Source organism: Rhodnius prolixus, unplaced genomic scaffold (genome assembly GCF_049639745.1).
Source record: "Rhodnius prolixus isolate KJV_2025 unplaced genomic scaffold, Rpr scaffold_10, whole genome shotgun sequence".
In the NCBI taxonomy this organism is placed as follows: Eukaryota; Metazoa; Arthropoda; class Insecta; order Hemiptera; family Reduviidae; genus Rhodnius; species Rhodnius prolixus.
The window spans coordinates 16,513,176-16,525,808 of record NW_027411615.1 but is presented as its reverse complement, the minus strand read 5'-3'; the positions used below and the strand labels follow the sequence as shown (position 1 = coordinate 16,525,808).

The 12,633-nt window shown below is 31.0% G+C and overlaps 1 protein-coding gene across 5 annotated transcripts in view; it reads left to right on the top strand.

Moving 5' to 3' along the window:
- LOC141456921 (uncharacterized) overlaps positions 1–12,633 on the top strand; it is a 127,845-nt gene that overhangs the window by 11,356 nt on the left and 103,856 nt on the right. For 2 of the 5 annotated variants that reach the window (XM_074133332.1, XM_074133328.1), the window contains exon 2: positions 8,260–8,442. The exons of the other annotated variants lie outside the window; for them this stretch is intronic. The gene's annotated coding sequence lies outside the window, so the exon portion shown is untranslated. The remainder of the gene's footprint in view (positions 1–8,259; positions 8,443–12,633) is intronic. 5 annotated transcript variants of the gene reach the window in all.

The window sequence follows — 12,633 nt, the reverse complement described above, 5'->3', positions numbered from 1 at the left end:
TTGCAATCTACGCAAAAAGGAGAGGACCTTTTGTTGATCCTGTGTAGATACGATCCGCACACCGCGTGGTTCGCTCTCAGCCTGCTTATTGTCGTAACAACCCATTTATTAGTGACAGTTCCTTTAAACCATGGTTGTCTAGGTAACTGATCTGCCATAGTTTTATAGAATCTACCTTTATCACCATTATTGTAATCTGTCTGCCATTTTTGTAGTGCTGCTTTTGCAATTATACCCTTGATATCGGTGTGTGGTAATTTATAATTAGCCATTTCCCCACTATTGGTGGCTTCCTTTGCAAGTTTATCAACAATTTCATTCTCTTTTATACCACAATGATCCCTTACCCACAAAAAATTAATGCAGACTCCCTTCTCTTTCATCTTCCACCTTAATAAATCCGTACGGTCTTATATGATATTTCACATATTAAACTGTTAATGCTAAAACATGCCTTGAATTGTGTTTTGAAGATGCTGTCAATGAGTGAGGGCCACTTTCCTAGATTATGCTTCGAAAGACTATTTGCCTTTCTCTTTGGCTGATCTAGGAGGCGGCTTCAGATATAACTGGGTTTCTCAAGTTGTTATGGTTTTAAGAGAAATAAATGATGAGAACATATTGAGCAGTTCTGATCCTCGAATATTTAAGGATAGTTTACGACGAGTTTTGTCCTCCTATCAGCTTTACCTGTATAATTCCGACCTTGAATAGTTGCGTGTTTCTGAATATAGTACTTTATATACAGACTACTTGTTTCCTGATCGTGAAGCCTGTCACAATTCTAAAATCAATTTTTATTTAAAACACTTTATGTTTACAAGTTAGACTCTCAGGAAAGCATATTTTTAAATTTTCTGGTAAGGCTGGTAATACCTATTATTTGTATCCACTAAACTTATGTCCATTTTATAAAAATATTGAAGAAAGTCTTCACCACTTTTATAGTATTTGTCCAGTCTATAACATGTTCCGTAATAAATTCAAACCATTATTTGCTCTTTTACCTATCACCAGTTTTGGCTCTGTCTTTTCACACGCTCTCCAAAATTCTACCCATAGTCTCTATATCTACACAATATTTTGTTTCAAACTAAAATCACTTTTGTTCTGTAACCTTCTATTTCTTTTTGTAATATTTATTAATCTAATAATAGTTTTAAATTTCATATTTGGTTATACTATCGTAAAGCTATTATTATTGTATACTTTTGTATTATTGTACCCAAACTCCTTTGTATAGGGCAAGGCCCCGGTTGCAAATAAATGAATAAATAATTGGTTTGTGAATAATCTATCTTTAAAACTGAAAAATAAATAAATCATATAAAAATAAATTATGTACGCAAATAAATGATGTACGCATAACTAGCAAATAATATAGCTCAACTAAACAGACGTAAATGCAAGCAATGTTTTTTTTTTACGTAGAGAGCATTGCAATAATTAGTAATTAGCACTAGATTGCCCAAAGAAGTCATTTTGACTGTTTTTTAATTTCAGTTTAAAAAAAAATTATATTTGAAATGATAAAATTTCTTAGAATTTTCTGACTTTTTATACAAGATAGAAATGCATTTATTAAAAGTTGCATTTACCTCCTCCCCCCTCTCTTTATTTCTGATATCTGTTGTGTTATACCTAGATTGCCCAAAAGCAGTCATTTTGACTGCTTAGGAAATTTGATATAATTAAATAACTTTTATTATTAAATTCAGCAAATTTCTCGTATGACCAGCCTGGCCCTGTATTGAAATAATATTTTTCATTTCAATACCCGTTACACGATAACATAGAGGTACATGATAAATTGTAGATTTCAACGTGCACTACATAAGTTGCAGTTGCTCTGTAAGCCAAAAGTAGCTGTTATTCTTATCTCTATGCAGTGATTTTTGTTCTACCAAGGTATCTACAATTGTTTATGTTATATCATTTGCGCCCTAAATTCATAAAAGAAAAGTGGAATAATAGTTATTTATTTAACAAGTGTGGAAAGTAGTACTTTTCCTCACGCGAGGCAGGGTTTGCACGCACGAACGAACGAAGCGAGGCGAGTGCAAGTGCAAATTGCCGAGTGTGAGGAAAATACTTGACACTCGAGTTAAATATTATATTTTTTCTGCAACCATTAGATTTATTAACTAAAAAAATTAAAAATTTCATTTTTACAGTCTACAAAAAGTAATTTATTTATTATAAACATTTATTGTTATATTACAATTATTTACATTACTTACGTATTTACATTACTTATTACATTTTCTGCTGTTTCTTTTATTGATGGAGGAGTGTTTTCTAAACAGGCATCACTAGAATCCATTTTAAATTTCTATAAGGTAACACTACAACCTTTTTACTGTTATAATTAAAAATATCTAATTATTTATTAAAGTATTATTTTTATTTCTATGTTCTTTTCAATTTTTATTTTATTTTTTAATATTCGTTTTTTAATTATTTGTTACGTTAAATAAGGTTATTAAAGTTTTACAGAAAATATTTATGTTAATAACAAAACTTCTTATATCAAGGAAGCACAATAAAGTTTTTCCACTCACTAGTGAGGAAAGTGACACTAATGGGAATTTTTCCCCACTAGTGTGGGAAGTTGGGCATTACACAGCTGATTTTAATTGAGTAATGAGAACTTCCCTACATGGTTGCAGAAAAAAAGTGATTTATTTATGAAAAAACTAACGAACATAAGTGAATTCTGGTCTCTCTAGAAGAGTGCTCCGATACAGAATCAAATGCAATAAGTTCTGAACTATCATCTGAAGATGAAACGGTTTACATTCAAAGTGAAGCATCTGAAACTGAAGATGGCGATGAAGAATCCACCACTAATGATGAAAATGAAAATGTCATCAATATGCCCAGAAAAAGGTGTAGCATGCGAATTATTTCAGACACTGATGAAGAAACTGATAACACCTTCCAGGAGATCGAAAGAGCTGCTGATTACCATCTGATACTGTTGTCTGCTGATACTGTGTGGTCCAAATTTGAAGAAGGAGGTATTCCTGGAAGATTACCATCTATTTGTATTTTCAAGGATGTGTAAGGGCCAACAAACTACTCAGAAATAAATATTATGGCAGATAATATATTATCAGTGCATTTTCGTAGATAGTAGATAATCATATTATGAAGCATATAAGAATGTGCACAGAAGAAGAAGGTCATCGAATGTCGATGCATGATTGGACCACATCATTACCGGAAATGCGTGTATTTATTGGGATTTCTTATGCTCGTGGAGCTTACGGGGCAAAACATTGGATCCTTTACAAAGTAAATACAAATACCACGAAAAGTGTTCTTGTTCCAATTGGTAGGACAGCTTTCCACTGTATATAGAAATGCATGGCAAAAAAATTTTACCAGAAGCTGAGGACCCACAAAGGCCAGCTGCAACATCATCAACTGCAATCCACCCTAACAATCGCAGAATTTGTCAAATATGACTTTGCCACAGTAAAGAAACCAATAATATTTGTGGAAAATGTAAAAAGTATGTTTGCGTAAAATGTGCGCAAGAAAAAATGTCCACTTTTATTTGCAAAAAATGCACAACTAAAAATGCATAAAATACTTTTCGTTTTTTCCCAATTGAAGTAAATTTTTGTTATTGTTTAATATTTACTAAAAACATGTTATATAACTGTAAATAATATAAAAGAATATTCATCTTGACTGCTTTTGGGCAATATAGGTATATACTAAGTTCCAGTCTTTCTAGTGTTAGTCAATATTTTTATACTACGTAACTTTATTAATACCTTCTTTTACCTTTTATAACAGCAGAACCGTTTATCGTGCAGATTTTTTTTAATTTATTTTTTGTTTAACTTCAAGTCGCGTCATTTCTGAGATTATTGGCGCCCAGAACTTTTTTCAGTGCACTACCGGACTTCGGACAGTGTTCTCTCGCTCGGACATCACTGTCCATCACCTGTAAAAAGCTCCTAGGAATAAGTCATATTATTATTTATTAATATAAATTTTGACGTAGGACGGGTTTAACTTCCTTTCTAAAGTAACGTTAAGTATTATTTAGTGGAGTCTTTATCTGCATAATGTTAATATTAATTAAATATTAAGCAAAATTTCAGATTGGAAGCAAATCTACTGAACTTTACTGAATAAATTTAGTTATTTTTTTGCCCAAAACAGTTTCAAGATAATGGTTATTAGGTAAAGTGAGGTAAAAGTCATGTGCGTGTTCTCACCAGACATCGAACTTTTCTTTTTTTTTCTTATTTATCTTAAAATCTAATTAGTGCGATAATTAAAGCTAATTAGGTTAGCTGCTATTAAGTAAGTGGCAATAAGTAGAAATACTGTAACTTTTTAATTTAATTATAACTACTGAGAGCCAAAGATGTGCAACTTTAATTATCTATTTTTAGTCTTGAGCTAGAAGTTAACTTTGAAATTTCTGTTAGTTAAGAAGTTTAAAAGCTATATTTTTCAATTATTTATCTTTCACCTAAATATTATATCTAGTAAAGCTTAGTATTGAAGATTTGAAATTGTTAATTTAACATTTTAAACTGAGTTAAAGAGTTACTGTCAGTATAAAAATTGTAAACGCAATTTACTAAATTTTTGTTTATACATTATCTCATTCTCAGTATTAAAATAATTTTTTTTTTTTTTAATTTTTAAAAAATTTGCGACTGCAACGGTTGTTGTAACAAGCAAATTTGATGTTATGTAACGTCTTGAATGTAGATTGGAGAAGGAACCCAGTGGCGACACTCCATTAACGTGAACAGATGCACTATACTGTTATGAGGAGAGTAGGTGGCGGGGCCATCTTCTCTTCTATCTCCTTGGAGGATTGCCTGGTAATGTGGAAGAAGATAAGTGTTCAATTAAAGGATTAGGATGAGCTGCTGCAAAGGAATGAAATGAAATTTTAAGAAATGAGTTTTAGTAAGGTCGCTAATGAAAGAGATTTTGAGGTCATTATGAATGGTGAGGTTAGAAATATAGAATGGAGCGTTTAGTAGATAGATAGATAAACTTTATTGTATTTAAGCATATAGCTTGTTACAAGTGAGTTGATTGCTGACATGAGTACAATACATAATCACACAAAAGATAAAAAATACTTCTTGTAAATAATTTTTTGCCATCAAATAAAGAAAATAGTTCATAGAAAGTATAAAGTAATTTTTTTTTTTTTTTCTATTTTAATCGTTTAAAATAGAAGAAGAGCGGACTTTTAGAATGGCAGAGAAGTATTTGTATAAATTAAAAATATTAGCTTTAGAATAATTGTTTTTGAAGTTAACTATAATTTGATGAGGTGAGTCACTACTGTTAATATTTATTACATCTCTCATATTATTGTACAAAGTGCAATTTAATAGAATGTGTATAAGATCTTCCTTTTCATTCAGATTACATAACATACATGTTTTTGTAGGGTCTATTTGGTAAATTATATTATTAATATTAAATTTCATAAAATAATTATTACATAGCCTAAATTCTGTAAAAAATTTAATAAATTTCAGAGGTACATTTAGTTCGAGATATGTTTGACACGTAAGAAAATCTTTAAGAGTATGGATTGAGTATAACTGCTGGGAAAAGCTTGATTTGTACAAACGGTTCAAATCAGCTGTTACTAAGGAAAATTTAATTAAATTTAAAATATTTTTAAAGTTGTCACTAGTACGTAGAAGATCCGTCAGATTACCTAAATGATCAATACGTGTTTTTGAAATAATACTTTTAATTTGAGAAAACCAATTGTATTTCAAAGAGTTTTTCTTATTATTACTGTTTTGGTCATAGTTAATTAGCTGATTGAAACAGATTTTTGGCAACCTATGTTCCTCCATAGTTTCTATTTTTGAGATCCAATTAAAAGCTTGTTTTAAAACAGAAAAACTCACATGCAATTCTCCAGTTTCAAGCCTAAGCAAGTGATTAGCGGTATTTCTTGGAAGACATAATAGTCTCTTAAAAAACCGTAATTGAACCGCATCAGTTTCATTTAAATACTTCAATGCCCAGACTGGAGACGCATACAAAAGGCTGTTACCAATTATTGACTTAAACAGGTATATTCTCGAACTCCAAGACTTAGATTTTCCTTTGCTAAGAATATCAAAGACACTACCGGTAGCCATGTTGGCTTTGCTGATGGCTGACACAAGGTTTTCTCTAAACATGCATGAAGATGAAAAAGTTACACCTAAATAAACATAATTGTTGACTACCTCGATTGTGGAGCGTTTAGTAGTTTTCGTAGTATTTTTGATTGTAAAGTCTGAATGCGTAAAGAATTGGAACGTTTAGTCGATCCCCATACTTTTTATTTAAAATGTGAAAAAGCTAAGAAGAAGTTGTTCGTTGGTTGAATAGAATACTTTTCTAGCTAGTGTTTTGATAGCTAAACGTTTAAGATATATAATATATATATAGTATATATATATTTCTCTCTCTTAAACGTATATATATATTGTTCATTTGGTTTTAAATGGATTTTGTATGATAATAGTGAAGTAAGATTCTAGAGTACTGAATGTTGCTTAAATTTCAGAACAGACTAAAATGTGGATTTGCGCTATATCTTTGTTTTCAGAGCGACGTTTCTCAGTGGTCTTCTTTGGATGTTTTTGCTTCAACATCACAAAATTGATAACTCTAGTGGATATGAATCGAAATGTAGCGAATGACTTTAGTGCAAAAGCAGTTTGAATAAATTTCTATTCATTCAATTCTATCTTCTATTGTACACACCTTTTTTCTGTTAGAGAGGTATTCTTGTGAGTAGAAACAGTAAATGGTGGTACAGTGTTGGGGAAAGGTTTTGGCAGCATTACCAAAAACAAGTCGATATTTCAAAATCCTGTAAACTGGGATTATTAGTGCATATTGCATACAAATAAATTGGGTCAAAAAAAAACTGTGGCTGTATCATGTACACGGCCGTGTGTTGTACGTGAATACGTTCACGTAACGGGTTATATTTTTTATATAAAATATTTTTATTCATGTATTTAGGATGAAATCAAGGAAACAAATCGAGATCGAACACAATCTATGCCTATACAGTCCGTTGTCGATGTAGAAGCGATTTCATCCACTTGCATAATTTCAACCGCCCCAGCTGCAGATGTACTGACACCGTCGTTGATCCGCTCGTCCGCATTCATTCTTTTACGTTCCCGGCACAGCTTAACTCGGTCATATGGTGTTTTATTATTACCATTCGATTGTTCTTGAGAAGTCCTTTCCAACCGTATACGATCTCTGTATTTGGTTATGGCTTTTCGACGCGTATAGGCCGACATTATATATTTTTGATAATATTTTTTATTCTAACACTTTATTATATTCACTGTCACTATTTTACACTAATGTTTTATGTACAACCGATAGATTGTGACGACAGCTGACGATTAAAACTTAAAAGAACATCGTAGCTTCTCCGAGTCAAAAGTTATACTAATTGCAAATCTCGATATGTAGCAAAATGTTCTCAAAATGGCGGCGCTTCCCCCTCCACCGCGCGCGATGCGTCACTGTCCTCGCTTATCGTAATGAATTCTTTGATCCTTTAGCTATCCAGTGGTCTAATTTAATTTTGGATGTAGACGGTATCCCCCGATTTTGTTATCATTAGGTTTTTTTGGATTGCCTCCATATGATAGCAAATTTAAAGACGTATTTCACGTCAAAAACTACTTTAGCTCATCTCTCCAAAAATTCTCGTTGGATGCCGAAAAGATAGCCTTTATATCCTCAATACTATCAAGCGAAAACCACAAATGAAATTGGACAATTGCGCAAAAATGAAGGAAATCCTAAACTTTAGTATGATTTTCGAACGTGTATTCGTAGAGCACGTAATTAAAAAACTACTTTTGTATTAAAGCTCCATTTGTATGTTGAATTGTTCATGAAAATAAGACCAATAAAAGCGGTTCTTTTTTTCGAAAAACAAAATTTTGGGCCGGCTCAATTTTTAAGCCTAAAGGGTAGCTAATGGCTGCAGATACTTGAGGAAAGTGTAGGTGAATTCAGTGAGTAATGGAAAAATCTTTTACAAAAACAAAAAATATAATTGAACTACATATTAATGAATGGTAACAATTTCGTACAATTAACCTACATAATTTTGTTTGTAAATGCCTGTTTCTATGTGTATATGTATTATTTGGAATTGTGAAAGTGCAATAATCAAAGTGGTTTCATAGCTTTGTATAAACAGAAATGTATATAACTGTTTAGGGTCATACTCTAGGGCTAGGAGCAACAGGCCACGCTTGATGTTTATAATTAGTCAGAACCTGAAGGGGGTTTGCACGAGTTAGGGCTTAAAGGGTGGCCTGGCACGAAGTGGGCCAGTCTCCCGTCGGCCGCCCTATAGCCAGGAGCTCCCTGTCAATTTTCACCTCAGATACTCGTTCTCAGGTAAAAATTTTCTCATTCGTTTCTTCTCTTGACAAAAATTCATTTTTCCGCCTTGATTATTTGTTAAAAATATTTTAGTAACTTTTTTAGCTTCTGTATTTATTTTTATTTATTTTTTTCTTTAATTTTAAGAGACTTGTACAAAGATATAGGTATATACTTTTAAAAGTGTAATTTTAGAGACTTCTACAAAATTAGTTGAACACCAAAAAGCAATGAAATTTTGACTCACTATATACAATAAATGAAACATTATTATTAATAATTAAATATAGACCATTATTGCGACTTGATCAATGTAGCAAACGAGCAATTAAATCTATTTGTTTCTTTTTAAAGAGTTATTTTTAAACAGTAAGCCCTTCAGTTTTTCCAATCGTAATTGATATTGTAGTTTGAAAATGACGACTTTCCTTATAAGTACATTTTCTCTACATTATGAAGCTGCACAAAAAACGTGTATCCTCCAAATTTTTATTACAAGTATTACGTTTAATAACCAGGAAAACTTCTGGTGTAATTATCATTCTCCTTTTGTTAATATTAATGTTTAGAGAACATTATCACGTATGAAACATACATACACTAATTACAGCTATTATTTCGCAACTTGCAAGTGGCAAGTATTCTTCTAACTCTGAATTAATTGTAATTAATATAATTCATTGTTAATTTCTGTTATAATTATGTATAAACGTATTTAATATTTATTCAAGAAATATATGAAAGATATCAGCATTTTGCTAAAGTCAATTTTCTCAAATTAATGAAAAATAAAAAGAGATCTGCGAGTAAGTATAATAAAATTCTGCGGACCAGATCCATTTTGGTTTCTTATTTAATTGCTCCAAACACTTGTTTGTTCTCTTAATATTAAAAAGTTGTTTGTCATCAAGTACGATGTTCTTATTTCTTGTTTTGTAGTTAAAAACCATCATGATGTACTTACTATTTGTACATTCACAGAAATGAATTTTCAGTTTTACATTTTGAACTTGATTGGGATTTTTGTATTTAAACCGCTGCAATTAAAATGGTATTTGATTTTGAAAGAACTATTTTCCTTCTTAAAAATATAATTCTGCCAGACAAACTCATGGTCCAACTGACCGCCAGAGGTATTACCATGATTAACACTGCATTGCCAATCCGGAGTCAATTTGACTCTAAAAAAAAATAAATAGGAATGGCTCTGTTTCCCCACATCTCATAGCTATCCCAAAATGCTCTTAGATATGCTATCCCCACTCTCTCATCATTTGATAGTTACGAGCTGAAGACCGTGGAATTCTTAGTTTCTTTTTGTAGATTAGTTTACTTGAATCATAAGACCCATTTTGACTCCAGATTGGCATTACACGTAAATATATCGGAGTCATTTCGACTCCTAATTGGCAATATAAGTAGATTTTTGGTTATTAACTTGACTCCAGATTATTGCCTAAATGCTTATTTGATAAATTTACATAATTTTCATAGAAAGTATCAAGGCACAAAAAAAAAAAGCCTCTTTCTAGAATTGATTTTCTGCCAAATTGCAGCAAAAACTTGCAGCGAATTGGGTAATTTCCGATCCGTGTCAACAGCGCACAGTATTTGAAAAAATAGTGAATTTAATTAAAAAAATGAAAAAGCCCCTGATCAGAAGGCAGCCAATCAGGGCTCTAGAAAATACTGAAATTACTGCGATCCTAAGTTGAAGTTAATTCCTTCTGCGTGAAATGTTAATAGCCGATTTGTGATTCCTGTTCTTTCTCATCCTTAATGCAAATTTTATTATTAAAATTGAAATGAATGTAAAAAAGATAAAAATAGTTCGAGCATTGGCAATGCAGTGTTACAAATGAGCGTACATCCAATTGAAAAATATTTTTTAACTTTACTTAAATTACTAATCAGTAAATTTTACAGATTGAATACATTTAGGCAAAAATTATAATAATATTTTCAATAATCTTCCTGTAATGTTTCCTAAGATTATTTTATAATTTTCGTACATTTATTGACATTAATGGAAAATAAAAATGTAAGAACTAGAATCTTAGGATCATGAATAGCCTTCCAGAAATACTACTTTAAAAGTGGATTTTTCCTTTTTAAATGGATGTTGGATTTTGGTCTTTGAAGCGTAGAATGTTTTAACGTTTTTATCAAACTATACACTGGATGTTTTGACCTTAAAAGGGCACTTCATCTAAGCTTTGTTACAGAGTCTACAGTAGAAGAAATGTACGCTTTTAACGTAAAATCCTCCAGTTTAAAAGTTAGAACCAAAAAAAAAAAGATCAAAAAGTTTAAATGGGGAGGTTCTCTTTCTCAATTAGCGGTTCATTTTATAGAAATAATTCACAAGTTGCTCTTCACTTTTTTACTTAAACATTTTCAGTAGAACTTTTACAGAGACTTCATCTGAAAAAAAAAAAAAATGGACGCAGCCTTCCTTTTAAAGTGTAGATTTTTTTTTAAAATTTATTTATTACATTAAACTATTTATTTATTATTTTTAATTTAAGGCCCTTCATCAACTGAGTTCATTGGCCTTCTTTGTTCTTTGACGGTTTTCTCTCTATACATTCTTCACTTCAATTACCAGAGTGGAAGCTGTAAAAGATTCCTAGGAATAGAATATTTGAGGGATTTCCGCGCGCGAGTCCACTGCACTTTATCAATCGGCTAAATTCCCTACCACAATTTAATGTTTATAAAAAGTTATAGGTACAATAAAATTTGTCTATTTTGCATTTAAAAATTGCAATAAATGAAACTTTTGTTTTTATTTTCAGTGACAGCCCCAGAGAGAAAACGAATAACTGCAGACTTTTTTTTATTTATTTAGTATTTATTTATCTTTTTTTTAACTCTGTTTTTTCTCAAAAAACTCAGAGAGAGGTGAATCAAATAATTTTTATTATCACTGCAATGGACTAATTTGGCCAATAATTCGACAAAAATAATCGCTTACACAGTGCTTCTTTCAAAGTAAAAAGAAACGAAAATATACTTAGATTTGAATCATTCTTTCAAAAGAAAGTATAAATTCTTTCAATCCATCGAAAAGTAGGACTAATAATGAGTTGAATACAAATAAAATAAAAAATAAAACATCAATTTGAAGTTTTAATATATAAAATAATTGGCGCTCTAATCGATGAGGACTATTCTTCGTTTCAAAATTTTTTACATCCTCATTAAAAGTTCTTTTGAAATAAATTTAAAAGATTCAGAGCACACAATTATTGTCAGGAGCATTATTAATTTCTTATTTTGGGACGCACTAACTAATGAGCCTTTATTAAAGAAAACTTTATCATATTTAGATATTCAACAATTATTTTAAACTAATAAGAACGCAGGGATTTCTTTTGAAGAAACGTCACATTTTTATGATTGTCATCAAGTTATAAAACAAACTGAAAATTAAGCAATCAATTCAAGAGTTTGCATTTTCAAATTACATCACTAGACTCAAGCATTCATTAATATTGTTAACAACATTGTAAAGCACATATAGTCTGAAAAATATGCTAATTTATGCTTAAAGAACAATTGCAACGTAAATTTATTCAGTTATTATGCACCTGCATTGTTGTTCCAACATGAAACGCTCATCTGAATTTCTCACATAGATTTCCTTATTGCTTTTAACATAATATTCTTTGCGAAGTCAGTAATGAATTTGGAATTTTCGTTACAATTAGTTTCTCTTCTCTAGAAGGGGCTTCTTACATTATAAGGTTTAGAGGTAATAATAGACTGTATTTATGTATTATACATGTTACAGAAAATTTGGAACAATTTGAAAACATACAATCTCACATTTGTGTCAATGGAAGTTCTTAAAGCCATATTTGGGAAATAGATATCCTCAAAACTTGTAATAACTACGCAATTTTTAAAAAATTAATTCTTACACAAATTCTTACAAGAAATTTAGCAACTATAGAGGGATATACGTATTGAATCCACTTGCAAAAGTATTGTGTAAATGATATAAGAAACAGGCATTCTACACAACCCTGGAACAATTCGGTTTGACAGCGAGAATATCAACCGTTGGTATTATTTTTACACTAAGGCAACTGCTGGAAGAAAAGCGAGTCATGTTCAAGAAATCGTCTTTGTGGATCTTGAAAAAGTGTACAATGGAGTAATTCATGTCCTCCTTTTCGAAGCCCTTGAAGAAGTAGGAAC